Source organism: Pan troglodytes, chromosome 17, assembly GCF_028858775.2.
Source record: "Pan troglodytes isolate AG18354 chromosome 17, NHGRI_mPanTro3-v2.0_pri, whole genome shotgun sequence".
Classification (NCBI taxonomy): Eukaryota; Metazoa; Chordata; class Mammalia; order Primates; family Hominidae; genus Pan; species Pan troglodytes.
In genome coordinates, this window is record NC_072415.2 from 38,896,064 (window position 1) to 38,902,120 (window position 6,057).

Sequence of the window (6,057 nt, forward strand, 5' to 3'; positions counted from 1 at the left end):
GTCATTTGCAAACAGGTGTAGTTTGACTTCCTCTCTTCCTACCTGGTTGCACTTTATTTCTCTTGACTGATTGCTCTAGCTGGGCTTCCAATACTATGTTGAATAAGAGTGGTGAGATAGGGCATCTTTGTCTCCTGCCCGTTTTCAAGGGGAATATGTCCAACTTTTGCCTATTCAGTATGATGTTGGCTGTGGTTTTGTCATAGATGGCTCTTATTATTTTGAGGTGTGTTCCTTCAATACCTGCTTTACTGAGAGTTTTTTAAGATGAAGTGTTGTTTAATTTTATCAAAAGGCTTTTCTGCATCTGTTGAGATAACCATGTGGTTTTTGTCTTTAATTCTGTTTATGTGATGAATTGTATTGTTTGATTTGCATATGTTGAACCAACCTTGCATTCTAGGGATGAAGCCTACTTGATCATGGTGGATTAGCTTTTTGATGCTGCTGGGTTTGGTTTACAAGTATTTTGTTGAGAATTTTTGCATCAATGTTCATCAAGAATATTGGCCTGAAGTTTTCTTTCTTGTGGTGTATTTGCCAGGTTTTGGTATCAGGATGATGCTAGCCACACAGAATGAGTTGGGAGGAGCCCCTCCTCCACAATTCTTTGGAATAGTTTCAGTAAGAATGGTACCAGCTCGTCTTTGTATGTCTGGTAGAATTCAGCTATGATTCCATCTAGTCCTAATCTTTATTTTGTTGGCAGGCTATTTCTTCCTGATTCAATTTCAAAGCTCTTTATTGGTCTGTTCAGGAAATCAATTTCTTCCTGGCTCAGTTTGGGAGGGTGTACGTGTTCAGGAATTTATCCATCTCTTCTAGGTTTTCTAGTTTGTGTGTATAGAAGTGTACATAGTAGTTTCTGATGGTTATTCTTATTTCTCTGGGGTCAGTGCTAATATCTTCTTTGTCATTTCTAGTTGTGGTTTTTTTTAGGATCTTCTTCCTTTTCTTTATTATTAGTCTAGCTAGCAGACTGTCTATCTTATTAAATTTTTCAAAACAACTCCTGTATTTGTTGATCTTTAGAATGGTTTCTCATGTCTCAATTTCCTTCAGTTCAGCTCTCATTTTGGTCATTTCTTGTCTTCTGCTAGCTATGGTGTTGGTTTCCTCTTGCTTCTCTAGTTCTTTCAGTAGTGATGTTAGGTTGTTAATTTGACATCTTTCTAACTTTTTGATATGGGCATTTAGTGCTATAAATTTCCCTCTTAACACTGCCTTAGCTGTATCCCAGAGATTCTGGTATGTTGGATCTTGGTTTTTATTAGTTTCAAAGAACTTCCTGATCTCTGCCTTAATTTCATTATTTACCAAAAAGTCATTCAGGGGCAGGGTGTTTAATTTCCATATAATTGCATAGTTTTGAGCGATTTTTAAAGTCTTGACTTTTTAATTTCTAATTATTTTTTCTTCAACTTTTATTTTAAGTTCAAGGATACATGTGCAGGATGTGCAGGTTTGTTACATAGGTAAACATGTGCCATGGTGGTTTGCTGCACAGATCATCCCATCCCTAGGTATAAGCCCAGCATCCATTGGCTATTCTTCCTGATGCTCTGCCTCCCCAATCTCCCCCTTCGACAGGATCCAGTGTGTGTTGTTCCCCTCAGTGTGTCCATGTGTTCTCATCATTCAGCTCACACTTATAAGTGAGAACATCCAGTATTTGGTTTTCTGTTTCTGTGTTAGTTTGCTGAGGACAATGGCTTCTAACTTCATCCAAGTCCCTGCAAAGGACATGATCTTATATCCTTCTATAACTGCATAGTATTCCATGATGTATATGTACCACATTTTCTTTATTCAGTCTACCATTGATGGGCATTTAAGTTGATTCTATTTCTTTGCTACTGCAATGAATACACACATGCATGTATCTTTGTAATAGAATGATTTATATTCATTTGACTATATACTTACTAATAGGATTTCTGGGTCAAATGGTATTTCTGCCTTTAGGTATTTGGGGAATTGCACACTGTCTTTCACAATGGATGAACTAATTTACACTATCACCAAGAGTGTAAAAGCATTCTCTTTTTGTGACATCACCAGCATCTGTTGTTTAAGGACTTTTTAATAATTACCATTCTGACTGGTATTAGATGGTATCTCATTGTGGTTTTGATTTGCATTTCTCTAATGATCAGTGATGATGAGCTTTTTTTTATATGTATGTTGGCTGCATGTATGTCTTCTTTTGAGATGTGTCTGTTCATGTTCTTTTCCCACTTTTTAATGGGGTTGTTTCTTTCTTATAAATTTGTTTAAGTTCCTTGTAGACTCTGGATATTAGACCTTTGTCAGATGGATAGATTGCAAAAATTTTCTCTTTTTCTGTAGGTTGTCCAATCACTCTGATGATAGTTTGTGTTTTTCAGAAGGCCTTTAGTTTATTAGATCCCATTTGTCAATTTTTGCTTTTCTTTCTATTGCTTTTGGTGTTTTCATCATGAAATCTTTCCTGTGCATATGTCCTGAATGGTATTGCCTAGATTTTCTTCTAGGGTTTTTATAGTTTTGGATTTTACACGTAAGTCTTTAATCCATCCAGAGTTAATTTTTGTATTTGGTGTAAAAAAGGAGTCCAGTTTTGATTTTCTGAATATGGGTAGCCAGTTTTCCCTGCACACTTTATTAAATAGGGAATCTTTTCTCTGTTGCTTGTTTTTGTCAGGTTTGTGAAGGTCAAATGGATGTAGGTGTGCAATCTTATTTCTGAATTCTCTATTGTGTTCCAATAATCTATACATCTGTTCTTGCACCATGCTGTTTTGGTTACTGTAGCCTTGTAATATAGTTTGAAGTTGGGGATCATGATGCCTCCAGCTTTGTTCTTTTTGCTTAGGATCATCTTGGCTATTCACGCTGTTTTTTGTTCCATATGAATTTTAAAATAGTTTTTTCTAACTTTGAGGAATGTCAATAATAGTTTAATCTTGAGTTCTAATTTGATTGTGCTGTGGTCTGAGAGAGTGTTATGATTTCAGTTCTTTTGCATTTGCTGATGTGTGTTTTACATGTGATTATGTGATCAATTTTAGAGTAAGTGATGTGTGTCAATGAGAAGAATAAATGTATATTCTGTTGGTTTGGGGTGGACAGTTCTGTAAATATCTATCAGGACCACTTGATCCAGAGCTGAGTTCAGGTCCTGAATATCTTTGTTAATTTTCTGTCTTGATGATCTGTATAATATTGTCAGTGGGGTGTTAAAGTCTCCCACTTGTGTGGGAGTCTAAGTTTCTTTGAAGATCTCTAAGCACTTGCTTTATGGATCTGAGTGCTTCTGTATTGGGTCCGTATATATTTAGTATAGTTAGCGCTTCTTGAATTGAGCCTTTTACCATTGTGTAATGCCCTTTTTTGTCTTTTTTTATCTTTTTTGCTTTAAAGTCTCTTTTGTCTGAAATTAGGGTTGCACATGTGTGTTTATTGCAGCACTGTTCACAATAGCAAAGACATGAAATCAATCTAAATGCCCATCAATGACAGATTGGATAAAGAAAATATGATACATTTACACTATGGAATACCATGCAACACTAAAAAACAATGAGATAATGTTTTTCTGTGAAAACATAGATGGAGCTAGAGGCCATTATCCTTAGCAATCAAACACAGGAACAGAAAACCAAATACCACGTGTTCTCACTTATAAGTGAGAGCTAAATAATGAGAACTCATGAACATAAAGAAGAGAACAATAGACACTGGGGCCTACTTGAGGATGAAGGGTGGAATGAGGGAGAGGATCTGAAAACAATAACTGTTGGGTACTAGGCTTAGTATGTGGGTGACAAAATAATCTGTACAACAAACTCCATGGCATAAGTTTACCTATATAACAAACCTGCACTTATAGCCCTGAACCTGTATTCAACATTGTAAGGGGGTTCTAGCCAATGCAATTAGACAAGAAAAGCAAATGAAAGACATTCCTTTTGGAAAGCATGAAGTATAATATTTTTCTCATGATTTAATCATATATGTAGAGAATTTGATGGACTCTACAAAAACAGCCTATAAGAATGAATAGTGAATTGATTTTCAACAAAGATGTGTAAGTAATTCAATGGAGAAATGTGGTCATTTTATTAAGTGTTAAGAAAACAGTGAATGATACAGGACACAAGATATGCATCCTGTAATTCACTATGTACAATAATAGCAAATACTGAATTATACAGGATACACGGTGGATAGACAAAGATCAATTATGTTTCTATAGACTAGCAATGACTGATAAGAAATTTTCTAAAAAAATTAAAACACTGCTCACTTTGACAGTACACCTACTAATATTGGAATAATACAGAGTAGACTAGAATGCACCAGAATGACATGCAAATTTGAGAAGCATTACATATGTGTGAGATAAATATTATATGAGGTACCTGACATAGATAAATTCATAGAGATACAGTGTAGAAAGGTAGTTATTAGGGGCTGGGTCAGGGAGGGAATGGGGAGTTATTGCTTTATGGATACAGATATTCATTTTGGGAAGATGAAAAATGTTCTGGAGATGAGTGGTGGTAACGGTTGCCCAACAATGTGAATGTACTTAATGTCACTGTACTGTACACTTAAAATGGTGAAAACAGTAAACTTTAAGTTATGTATCTTTTTTTTTACATACTTTAAGTTCTGGGATACATGTGCAGAACATACAGGTTTGTTGCATAGCTATACATATGCCATAGTGGTTTGCTGCACCCATCAACCTGTCACCTACATTAGGTATTCCACCTAATGCTATTCCTCCCCCAACCCCCAACCCCTTGACTGGCCTCTGTATGTGATGTTCCCCTCTCTGTATCCATGTGTTCTCATTGTTCAACTCCTACTTAGGAATAAGAACATACAGTGTTTGGTTTTCTGTTCCTCTGTTAGCTTGCTGAGAATGATGGTTTCCAGCTTCATCCATGTTGCAAAGGACATGAACTCCCCCTTTTCTATGGCTGTGTAGCATTCCATGGTGTATATGTGCCATATTTTCTTTATCCAGTCTATCCTTGATGGGCATTTGGGTTGGTTCCAAGTCTTTGCTATTGTGAATAGTGCTGCAATAAACATACATGTGCACATGTCTTTATAGTAGAATGATTTCTAATCATTTGGGTATGTAACCAGCAATGGGATCACTGGGTCAAATGGTATTTCTAGTTCTAGATCCTTGAGGAATTGCCACACTGTCTTCCCCAATGGTTGAACTAATTTACACTCCCACCAACAGTGTAAAGCATTCTTTTTTCTCTACACCCTCTCCAGCATCTGTTGTTTCCTGACATTTTAATGATTGCCATTCTAAATGGCGTGAGATGGTATCTCATTGTGGTTTTGATTTATATTTCTCTAATGATCAGTGATGATGAGCTTTTTTTCATGTCTGTTGGCCACATAAATGTCTTCTTTTGAGAAGTGTCTGTTCATATCCTTTGGACATTTTTGAAGGCGTTGTTTGTTTTTTTCTTGTAAATTTGTTTAAGTTCTTTATAGATTCTGGATATTAGCCCTTTGTCAGATGGATAGATTGCAAAACTTTTCTCCCATTCTGTAGGTTGCCTGTTCACTCTGATGATAGCTTCTTTCGCTATGCAGAAGCTCTTTAGTTTAATTGGATCCCATTTGTCAATTTTGGCTTTTGTTGCCATTGATTTTGGTGTTTTAGTCATGAAGTCTTTCCCCATGCCTATGTCCTGAGTACTACTGCCTAGGTTTTTTTCTAGAGTTTTTATGGTTTTAGGTATTATGTTTAAGTCTTTATTCCATCTTGAGTTAATTTTTGTATAAGGTATAAGGAAGGGGTCCAATTTCAGTTTTCTGCATATGGCTAGCCAGTTTTCCCACCACTATTAAATAGGGAATAATTTCCCCATTGCTTGTTTTTGTGAGATTTATCAAAGATCAGATGGCTCTAGATGTGTGGTGTTACCTCTGAGGCCTCTGTTCTGTTCCTTTGGTCTATATATCTGTTTTGGTACCAGTACCATGCTCTTTTGGTTATTGTAGCCTTGTAGTATAGTTAGAAGTCAGGTAGAATGATGC

General features: G+C 36.2%; 1 pseudogene; it reads left to right on the top strand.

The window, feature by feature from the left end:
- The first annotated feature begins 4,282 nt into the window (after positions 1 to 4,282).
- LOC112206282 (U6 spliceosomal RNA) lies at positions 4,283 to 4,380 on the top strand (annotated as a pseudogene).
- The last annotated feature ends 1,677 nt before the right edge of the window (positions 4,381 to 6,057 follow it).